This window comes from Rhinoderma darwinii, chromosome 4, assembly GCF_050947455.1.
Source record: "Rhinoderma darwinii isolate aRhiDar2 chromosome 4, aRhiDar2.hap1, whole genome shotgun sequence".
Lineage (NCBI taxonomy): Eukaryota > Metazoa > Chordata > Amphibia > Anura > Rhinodermatidae > Rhinoderma > Rhinoderma darwinii.
This window is the reverse complement of record NC_134690.1, coordinates 57,182,826-57,194,103: the sequence shown is the minus strand read 5'-3', so window position 1 is coordinate 57,194,103 and position 11,278 is coordinate 57,182,826. Positions and strand designations below refer to the sequence as shown.

General features: G+C 46.1%; 1 long non-coding RNA gene across 1 annotated transcript; it reads right to left on the bottom strand.

The window, feature by feature from the left end:
• Positions 1 to 201: 201 nt before the first annotated feature.
• On the bottom strand, positions 202 to 2,742 carry LOC142760706 (uncharacterized). Its single transcript, XR_012883368.1, has 2 exons — positions 2,681 to 2,742; positions 202 to 460 (listed from the first exon to the last, which is right to left on the bottom strand). It is a non-coding gene; the product is annotated as an uncharacterized LOC142760706 (long non-coding RNA).
• Positions 2,743 to 11,278: the final 8,536 nt, after the last annotated feature.

Genomic DNA, 11,278 nt, shown 5'->3' with positions numbered 1-11,278 from the left:
TCATTGCCTCATCAGTAATCATGTTCTTTAAAGCTCAATGGCAGGAAGTATAACATTAAATGTTTTACTCTTCAGGACCGTGTAGACTCTCGGTGAAGTGCTTCCTCTGCAGCAATAATTAGTAGTTCAACAAGAGACAGGTTGGAGCCTAAAGAAGATTTTTGATAATCTTCTTCAGGAACAGAATCAAATTCTTCCAAATCATTAGTAATACATTTACTGCTTGAGTTAATTGCTGCTGGCACAGGAGCCACAGAAGAGGGAATAAGAGTCTAAAAGGCAGCAAAACTTTAGATTTCTCCCATGGTATACGTTAAATCTTCTGATAATTAGTTGTATCATGATCTTCTTCTGAAGTTTCACTCACACGGTCCCATTAGGGCTTTCTTCTCCAAGTGGGAACATAATATTCATCCAAACAGGAACACATAATATTTATTATGTTGGTATTTGCCCCTTTCTTTGATTTTGTAGTAGGAGATGAAAGGAGAACAAAATTATACTGATTAATGAAATCTAATAACTTCACTTTGTTTGGTGTATATCAAAGATGGTGGGAGATGATATGCCGATGAATGTAAAATAAGAGTATTAGTAATGCCAAAGGATGAGTAGTACTATCAAATGTAAAGGCATAACTAGAGTCCTAGGGGCCCCAGAGCAAATTTTGGTCCTGCCCTTCTTCTTTTACATTCAGACCCCAGATCTAAAGACCCAAAATGAATCCAGACCGTAATATGAATTCTGACCTCGGTCTCAGATGAACCCCGCCCAAGTACCCAGTTTGTTTTCCTCTGGCTGCTCCTTCGTGGTGCAGTCATGTAACAATGAGATTTTTGCTTGTATACAGAGACTCTATTAATACTGTATTAATTGATATAGGAAGTGATTTTAATGGACTGACCACTCTTAAGTGGTAAAGAATTGCCCTAACTTATTAGCATCTTTATTGCAGAGATTAAAACACTACTTACCCATGTCCCCCAGCATGTTTTACCACATATGTAGCGCCATCAGGGGATCAGGACACAATGGCGAGTTCACCAATGAGTTAGGGTAATTGTAAACCCATAGTGAGGCGTGAATCCGGACTCAAAATCACTTCTCTAAACATTCAATACAGTATTACTACAGTCTTATTATACTATACAAGCAAATACCTCATTGTTACATACTGTGTGATAACACTGATATTGCTCGAACCACACCAATATACATAAAAATTTAGTGGTTATTTGTGTATTACCTTATAGCCCTAGAAATGTTCGGATAGAGATTATAATTGAATAAAACTTATGTTTTTATATGTTGTTAGTAGAGGGCAGGTCCTTATTGGGATGGACTGTGGTCTGCACTATACAGTAATACAAAGAAATTATTTATAAGTATTTCCATCCCCAGAATATTAAGTTTGATTGATATATTGCTTTACCAATGAGTGAATTTCCAATTGCCGGATCTGTAGTTCCCACATATAAGATAATGGAGGCTGAAATACTTCACACCCCCTATTTTAGTCTTTATTATCTTATGCGAGGGAAATAGGCATCCGCAATTGGAAATTTACACAATGGAGAAGTGCTTACAAAGCAATTTTTCACAGGTTACGTAATCTCTATTTTACACTCATAACCACACTGGTTACAATCAGAATTCAGTTCCCAAAGTATATGAAGGATAATAGTAATAATCTTTATTTCTGTAGCTAACATGCAGCACTTTACAATTCAGAGGGAACATGTATGGACCATATCAGACATTACGTAGTGACAAAACTAATTAACAAATCAAACAAAAAGAGTGAGGACCCTGCTCATCATGTAAAAAGAGCTTGTTCAGTACAATGGTGCAGCCATCTTTTATACATATGGGGTAGTACACATAAAGCTGCATGAGCCGGTCACCAGCCAGTATCAGTGTATGACATACATGAAGTGTATTAGGGTGCAAGGAGTGTGGGGGATACTGCTGAATGAGGGGATCAGGCTATAATGACTAATGTAAGGGAGGGTCAAGGAAAGGAGTCAGATTAGGGAATGTTATAGGCCTGTCTAAAAAGATCTGTTTCCAGGGCACGTCTAAAACCGTGGATGTTGGAAATTAATCTGATTGTCTGTGGTAGCGCATTCCAGAGAACTGGTGCAGCACGGGAGAAGTCTTGGAGATGGGAGTGGGAGGTTCGGATTATGGAAGACGTTAATCTAAGGTTGTTGGCAGAACGTAGAGCGCGAGTAGGGTGGTAGACAGAAATGAGGGAGGAGATCTAAGGAGGTGTAGCACTGTGGAGAGCTTTGTGGTAAGAGTAATAATATCAGAATTATATTCTGAAGGGAATAGGCAACCAGTGCAGTGACTGGCACAGAGTAGAGGCATTAAGAATAGATTGGAAAGGGGAGTTTAGTGAGGGGAAGAACGATTAGTAATGAGTTACAGTAGTCTTACTGGTTATAGAAACACTACTCCACATCCTACTTTATATCAGTGGACTATTATTCTCCCCACAGGAATTCAGCTCTGTATCTTAATCTGGAAAAATGCAATATCTGCCACCAGTAAAATCCAGTATATGCTGAAATAAAATAAATTCAGTGTGTCCATTCTTTAATATAATGAAATTAAATAACCTTAGCTGCATATTTGATCTCTTTTAGCTGATATATTTTTTTTTAAGAGCCAGTACCTGTACAAAGCAGCTCTCCCCATCTGTTGATGCGTTCCTAATTCCTACATTCAGCATTTTACATGACATCACTCTTTGGCTGTCTCCTCACAGAGAGATTGAATGAGAGTGCATTCTAGAAGCATCAGCAGTATTATACTACATTAATCTTTTGGACTTTGACAGTTGCAGAAGCTCGCCAGCCATTAGCTACCGTTCACAATAATGGAATTAATAACACTCGGTGTCAAGCGTCGCCAGTCAAAATGCTTTGAAACTGTAGAAAGTTTTATAAACAGGCAGCCACAAAATGTAATCTAAAAGATTCACTCTTAATATGTGATAATAAATAGACATTTCATAGATGTTACAAAATCTAGGCATCAGAAAAATAAAATGAATTAGTGAATTAATTATTTTTTTTTAAATAACAATAAACAAATTCAATGAGTGGAAACAATAAAAACAATATAAATTTACAAAAATGTAAAAAGATGCTGCAAAAAGCTAGAGATGAGAAAATCTTCATCTACAGTCAAATTTCCTGTTACAGAATTAGCTTTTATTAGAATGGGTATTAAAATATAGATCCAGAGCCAGCTCCTCTGCAAAATACTGGCAAAGCAAATGTATGACCATCAAAAGAAATAGAGGGCCTTGCCACCTTACAATGTAAGGTAGAAGACATATTGATGCAATACGCAGAAGTGTTTGCTTAATGTTTCGTACATGAATGAAATTGTAATATGCCTATCCACACAAAATATTAAAGGGGTTTTCCCATCAGAGAGATTTATGACATATCCACAAGATATATCATAAATGTCGGATAGATGTGGGTCCCACCTCTGGGACCCGCACCTATCTCTAGAACGGGGCCCCCTTAACGTCGTTCTACCTTTTTCGAATCCCTCTGTCTCCCCGGCCACTTCCTGACTTTATGGTCGGGAGTTACGAAAACAGCATAGCTTGCTTATCTATGCTGTTTCTGTAACTCCCATAATAGTGAATGGCAGTTACGGAAGCAGCGTAGCATGCGAGCTACGCTGTTCCCGTAACTACCACTCAGTTCTATGGGACTTACAGAAACAGCGTAGATCATTTGACAGCGCATCTATTTGACATTTATGACATATCCTGTGGATATGTCATAAATGTCTCTCGTGGGGAAAAGCCCTTTAATTCTTAAAGGGTTTGAAACCATACAACATTTAGTCTAAATCAGGGGTCTCAAACTCGGCCGGGTAAGTGGGCCGCATATAGAAAAAATGGGAAGTTGACGGGCCGCATTACTTTCAAATTTGATACAATACAAAATTATTGTTAATCAATTAGTTATTTGAACTACTATAACACTATATTACTAGAATAATACTACATTACTATAATAATAGCGCCAGGTTTAAAATTTGAGATATTTCTCCACGTGCTTATTTCAACAATCCAGCTTTCCAGTTTAAGTGTCGCTAAATGCAGTCCGGCGGCTCAGTTAGCACACATGTCAAGATTGGGCAGCCCCTTTTTAGATAGTGCCGCAGTGCCCTCTGTGGATGCTGCCGCAGTGCCCTCTGTGGATGCTGCCTCAGTGCCCTCTGTGGATAATGCAACACACCCCTAGATAAGGCCACAGTGCCCTCTGTAGATAAGGCCACAGTGCCCTCTGTAGATAATGCCACAGTGCCCTCTGTAGATAAGGCCACAGTGCCCTCTGTAGATAAGGCCACAGTGCCCGCTGTAGATAAGGCCACAGTGCCCTCTGTAGATAAGGCCACAGTGCCATCTGTAGATAATGCAACACACCCCTAGATAATGCCAGTGTCCTCTTCAGATACTGTCACACACCCACTTGTAGATAACGCCACAGTGCCCTCTGTAGAGGCTGCCACAGTGCCCTCTGTAGAGGCTGCCACAGTGCCCTCTGTAGAGGCTACCACAGTGCCCTCTGTAGAGGCTGCAACAGTGCCCTCTGTAGAGGCTGCCAAAGTGCCCTCTGTAGAGGCTGCCAAAGTGCCCTCTGTAGAGGCTGCCAAAGTGCCCTCTGTAGAGGATGCCCCAGTGCCCTCTGTAGAGGCTGCCCCAGTGCCCTCTGTAGAGGCTGCCCCAGTCCCCTTTGTAGAGGCTGCCCCAGTGCCCTCTGTAGAGGCTGCTCCAGTGCCCTCTGAAGAGGCTGCCCCAGTGATGTCAGGGGCTTGCCCAGAGCTGGAGTCCCAGGCAGAGCGCTAGTAGGCTCTTCCTGGGACTCCAGCTGTGCTCCTGACATCACTGTGACTCCTGCTCTGGGGAAGCCCCTGACATCATTGTCGATGTATGGACAGCGATGTCAGAGGCTTCCCCAGAGTCCCGGAGCAGAGCCGATAATAGCGCTCTGCCCGGGACTCCACTCTGGGGAATACCCTGACACACTGTCCATATATGGGCAGCGATGTCAGGTAATTCCACAGAGTCCCGGAGCAGAGCCGACACCAGCGCTCTGCTCGGGACTCCGGCTCTGGGGAAGCCCCATACATCGCTGTTCATATGTGGACAGCGATGTCAGGGAATTCCACAGAGTCCAGGAGCAGAGCCGACACCAGCGCTCTGCTCCGCTCTGGGCAAGACCCTGACACACTGTCCATATATGGGCAGCGATGTCAGGGAATTCCACAGAGTTCCGGAGCAGAGCCGACACCAGCGCTCTGCTCGGGACTCCGGCTCTGGGGAAGCACCAGACATCGCGGGCCGCAGATGACAGCCCCAGGGGCCGCATGCGGCCCGCGAGCCGTGTGCTTGAGACCCGCTGCACAACTGAGCAACAAGACAAGTACATTAGAGTCTCTAGTTTGAGAAATAGACGCCTCACAGGTCCTCAACTGGCAGCTTCATTAAATAGTACCCGCAAAACGTCAGTGTCAACGTCTACAGTGAAGAGGCGACTCCGGGATGCTGGCCTTCAGGGCAGATTGGCAAAGAAAAAGCCAATATTAATATGGGCAAAAGTGATTGGAAAAAAGTGTTATGGACAGACGAATCGAAGTTTGAGGTGTTTGGATCACACAGAAGGACATTTGTGAGACACAGAACAACTGAAAAGATGCTGGAAGAGTGCCTGACACCATCTGTCAAGCATGGTGGAGGTAATGTGATGGTCGTCTGGGGTTGCTTTGGTGCTGGTAAAGTGGGAGATTTGTACAAGGTAACAGGGATTTTGAATAAGGAAGGCTATCACTCCATTTTGCAACGCCATGCCATACCCTGTGGACAGCACTTGATTGGAGCCAATTTCATCCTACAACAGGACAATGACCCAAAGCACACCTTCAAATTATGCAAGAACTATTTAGGGAAGAAGCAGGCACCTGGTATTCTCTCTGTAATGGAGTGGCCAGCGCAGTCACCAGATCTCAACCCCATAGAGCTGTTGTGGGAGCAGCTTGACCATATGGTACGCAAGAAGTGCCCATCAAGCCAATCCAACTTGTGGGAGGGGCTTCTGGAAGCATGGGGTGAAATTTCTCCCGATTACCTCAGCAAATTGACAGCTAGAATGCCAAAGGTCTGCAATGCTGTAATTGCTGCAAATGGAGTATTCTTTGACGAAAGCAAAGTTTGAAGGAGAAAATTATTATTTCAAATAAAAATCATTATTTCTAACCTTGTCAATGTCTTGACTATATTTTCTAGTCATTTTGCAACTCATTTGATAAATATAAGAGTGAGTTTTCATGGAACTTTTGAACTGTAGTGTAAACATTAATGGGGCGGCCATATTGGAGGGACACACTTTGTTCCTGTATTATCTATATTAGTTAGTACAGGAGGATGTGTGTAATGGGGAGGAGGTGATGGTAAGCACCTCTCCTCAATAAACAGCAGGTTGAGGAATCCTGTAGCGTCCATGGCCGCGGACCGTCGGGTTTACTCACCCCCCGGCGGCCGCAGTCATGGATGTGTGAGCGCTGGCTCGCATCTCCTTCCCAGGAGATGCCAGGGCTCACTTCCTCTCCGGTAGGGTGCACGCACACTCTCGTGCCCAACCTATAAGGGCCAGCGTGCGCACATGGGAATCATTATCATCAATTAGCCCATGATTCCCTGGACTATAAGAAGGGTCCTGCCCCTTTGCTCATTGCCTGAGCGTTGTTAGTATTCCCATGTCAGGCTTGCAAATGGTCCCTTAGTGTTATCCTGTTCCCGTTGTTTCCCCTCCCTGTTACATATATCCTGTATCCCGTGCTGTGTCCTTTTTCCTGAGCCTGTCAGTGTTGGAGTCATGTCCTACTGCACCTGCTGTCATCTGCCACGTACAGTGTCATCTGCCACGTCCAGTGTCATCTTCCACATCCAGTGTTATCCGCCATTGTCTGGCGCAACCTGCTGCACCTGCTGTCAGCCGCCACGTCTGGCGCAATATGATGAACCTGCTGACATCCGCCATGTTTGGCGCAAAATGCTGCACCCATCTCCATCCATGCTAAAGCCTCGGCCATTGTTTGGACTATTCAGGTATCCTAGAGCGGGACTTTGCATTAAATGGGTGCTCTGTTGCTTGGCCAGCTGCCTCCGCGCTGCGGCGGTGAGGCCTAGTGAGTCCACATACCCACAGACCGTGACAGTACGCTCAGGCCATGGACCCCACTGGTCAACCTGAGACCTTGACGACACAAGCCATGCTGGCAGACATGCAAGACTTTCTGTCATGGCAAGACCAACTTCTCCTGTCGGTGAACGCCATTGCACATCGGTTGGTAGCTCAAGCCACAGTCGTCACTGCACCTATTCCTGCTGTTCCTCCTGCTACATATCTTATTTGTACCAGTGAAGATCCCATATGCTTCCTGTCTCTACCTCCTCGCTATGACGGAGACACAAGGTCCTGCAGGGGATTTCTGAATCAGTGCCAGATCCACTTCAGACTACATGCCAGGGCCTTCTTCTCTGAGGACGCTAGGATCGCCTTCATAATCTCTCTCCTTACTGGCAAAGCCCTTGCGTGGGCAAATCCTCTGTGGGAACATCAAGGACCAGAGACTCGTGACTTACAGTGCTTTTTACTGACTTTCCGTTCAATATTTGATGAACCTGGGAGAGTTTCTTCTGCTGCTGCATCCCTGCTGACCCTACACCAGGGAGATCTCGCCGTGGGCGAGTATACCATTCAGTTTCATACCCCGGCTGCTGAACTAACCATGAAGCCTTGGTGGCCACATTCTGGCAGGGACTGTCTTCTTGGATTAAAGATGAGCTGGCCACTCGCGATCTGCCACCTACCCTGGACGATCTCATCCAACTAGCCACCTGGGTTGACATGAGGATCTGGGAGCGTTCCCAAGATGTTCTGTGGGAGAGAGGATTTCCAAGGTTGAATTCTACTTTCCAGCAATCCCTACTGTCCTCTTCAGTCGTCCCACCAGAGGAGCCTATGCAGATGGACTGGGCCAAATTGTCTACCCAGGAGAGACAACGCAGACGCACTTTAGGACTTTGCATTGCGTTCTCGGAGGCCATGTTGTACGTTTGTGTCCCCAGAGGGCAGAGAGACCCCAGTGACTAGGATTGCTTGGAGGGACAACCCTAGGCGGAATGGTACCAAATAAAAAATTAAATTCCAAGCTGACCATTCCTGTGACCATAGCGTCCAGTGAGAAGACGCACCGGGTTTCCGCCTATCTGGACTCCGGGTCCGTGGCAAACTTCATCCAAAAAGATCTAGTGGATCATCTCCAGTTGCCCACAGTTCTTCTGGAGACATCTTTGGCAGTTGCCTCTGTGAATGGACTGCCTCTGCCCGATCCGATTGTATCTAAGACCAAGCAGCTGAAGCTCCAAGTTGGAGCTCTTCATTCAGAACTAATTTAGTTTCTTGTTTTGCCCAAAGCCATCAATCCTGTTCTGCTGGGCCTGCCTTGACTTCAACTGCATGCCCCAGTCCTGGATTGGAATTCCGGAGAGGTTCTCCAATGGGGCTCCAAATGTCTCAATCGCTGTCTGTTGCAGATCCATCCTGTCCAGCCTCCTCTGCCTCAGTCATTGGCAGGATTACCCTCTCATTTCGCTCAGTTTGCGGATGTCTTCAGCAAGAGGGAGGCTGAGACGCTGCTCCAACATCGGACTTATGACTGCCCCATTGAACTTGTTCCAAATGCCTCTCTTCACCGTGGACGGGTAAATCATCTCTCCTTGCCAGAGACTCAGTCCTTGTCGGCCTATATCAAGGAGAATTTGGAGAGGGGTTTCATTCTAAAGTCTTCCTCCCCGGCCGGGGCCGGGTTCTTTTTCGTTAAAAAGAAAGACGGATCTCTTCGACACTGCATTGACTACCGTGGTCGAAACTAGATCACGGTCAAAAACAAATACCCGTTGCCACATATATCTGAACTGTTTGACCGTATACGAGGAGCCAGGATTTTTTTAAATTAGACTTTCGTGGGGCTTTTAATTTGATCCAAATCCATCAGACTGACGAGTGGAAGACAGCGTTCAACACCCGAGACGGGCACTACGAATACCTGGTGATGCCCTTCGGACTGTGTAACGCTCCCGCGGTCTTCCAGGAATTTGTCAATGTTATCTCCCGAGATCGCCTCTATGTTTGTGTTGTAGTCTATCTCGATGATATTTTGATTTTCTTACCAGATCCGACGACTCATCGGAGGCATGTCCGTCAAGTTCTACTGCGATTAAGGGAGAATCGTCTATATGCCAAGCTGGAGAAGTTCGTCTTTGAAAATAATTCTCTGCCCTTCCTGGGCTACATCATCTCGGATTAAGGTCTGAAGATGGATCCTGAGAAAGTAAAGTCCGTTCTGGAATGGCCACGTCCTCAAGGCCTGAGGTCCATACAGCGCTTTTTGGGATTAGCCAACTTCTACTGGCAGTTTATCACAAACTTCTCATCACTGACTGCTCCCATCTCTACCCTTACCAAAGAAGGGTGTGAACGCCAAGGTGTGGACTCCAGAGGCAGAATCTGCATTTAATAGCCTCAAGAAAGCCTTCACTTTAGCCTCAATCCTCCATCATCCTGACGTGTCTCGGAAGTTCTCATTGCAGGTGGACGCTTCTTCTGTTGGTGCAGGTGCACTTCTGTTCCATAGGAGTTCCAAAGGAAAGGCAGTATATTGTGGCTATTTCTCAAGACTTTTTTCCTCTGCAGAGCACAACTACTCTATTGGGGATCGGGAGCTACTGGCCATCAAATTTGCTCTGGAGGAGTGGAGACATCTGCTAGAGTGCGCAGCTCACCCCATCCTGATCTACACCGACCACAAGAACCTCATCTATCTCCAGTCAGCTCAATGACTAAACCCCCGTCAAGCCAGGTGGTCACTGTTCTTCACCCATTTCCAATTTATGCTCCACTACCGTCCCGCTGACAAGAATGTGAGGGACGATACCCTGTCCAGGTCATTTGAGACGGATGACACTGTGGATTCCCTTCAAAGTATCTTAGACCCATCCTGCATTGTCACTGCCAATCCTCTGCAAGTTAGAGGCATTTCTCCGGGGAGGACTTTTTTCGGTTGGCAGACAGGAGAAGAATTCTTCGCTGGGGACACAGCTCTAAACTGGCTGGGCACGCTGGTGTTTGTAAAACCTGAGACCTAATTACGCGTCATTTCTGGTGGCTCACGCTACCCAAAGATGTTGTGGACTTTCTTACACGGTGTGTGCTTCTAACAAGGTTGCTCACTCCAAGCCTGCCGGCCTGCTCCAACCTCTGCCTGTACCCAATGTCCCCTGGCAGCACATTGCGATGGACTTTGTCACAGACCTTCCTCCCTCAGCAGGATGCAGCACTGTCTGGGTGGTGGTGGACCGGTTCTCGAAGATGGCACATTTTATCCCGCTGACCGACCTACCTTCTGCTCCCCGGCTGGCGAGTCTCTTCATTCAGGACATCTTCCGCTTGCATGGCTTGCCCCTTCACATCGTGTTCGATCAGGGGGTTCAATTTACCTCAAAATTCTGGAGAGTCCTCTGTAAACTCCTGGATCTGAGATTGGACTTTTCCTCAGCCTATCAACCCCAGTCCAAGTCAAGAGGATTAACCAGATGATAGAAAATTATCTCCGCCACTTCATCTCCATGCAGCATGGTAACTGAGTCCACCACTTCCACAACATTCTACATTGTATACAGTCAACATCCTAGAGTCCCTCTTCCTGTGCCAGCTACATCTCAGGTACCTGCTGCTGACTCTGCATTTGGGGACTTTCTGCAAATCTGGCAACAGACCCGTTGCTCTATTTTGCTAGCAGTCGATCGCATGAAGCGAATAGTGGATATAAAAAGAAGAGAGCTGCCTCAGTATCTTCCAGGTACAAAAGTCTGACTTTCCTCATGGAATATTAGTTTAAAGGTGCCTTCATACAAGTTTGCTCCCAGGTTACCTTTTTACATACTACAACAGATAAACCCTGTCTACTATAAGCTTCGGCTGCCTCCTACCCTCAGAATCCCCAACTCCTTTCATGTGGTCTTGAACCGCTACAGTAAGACTCCCAGTCCCGCAGTTTCTCCCAGCAGATCATCTGATGTGTTTGAGGTGAGGGAGATCCTGGACTGCAAAAGGGTAGGTGGAAGGATTTTCTATTTGGAGGACTGGAGAGGATGTATTAGTCCTGAGGAGAGGTCTTGGGA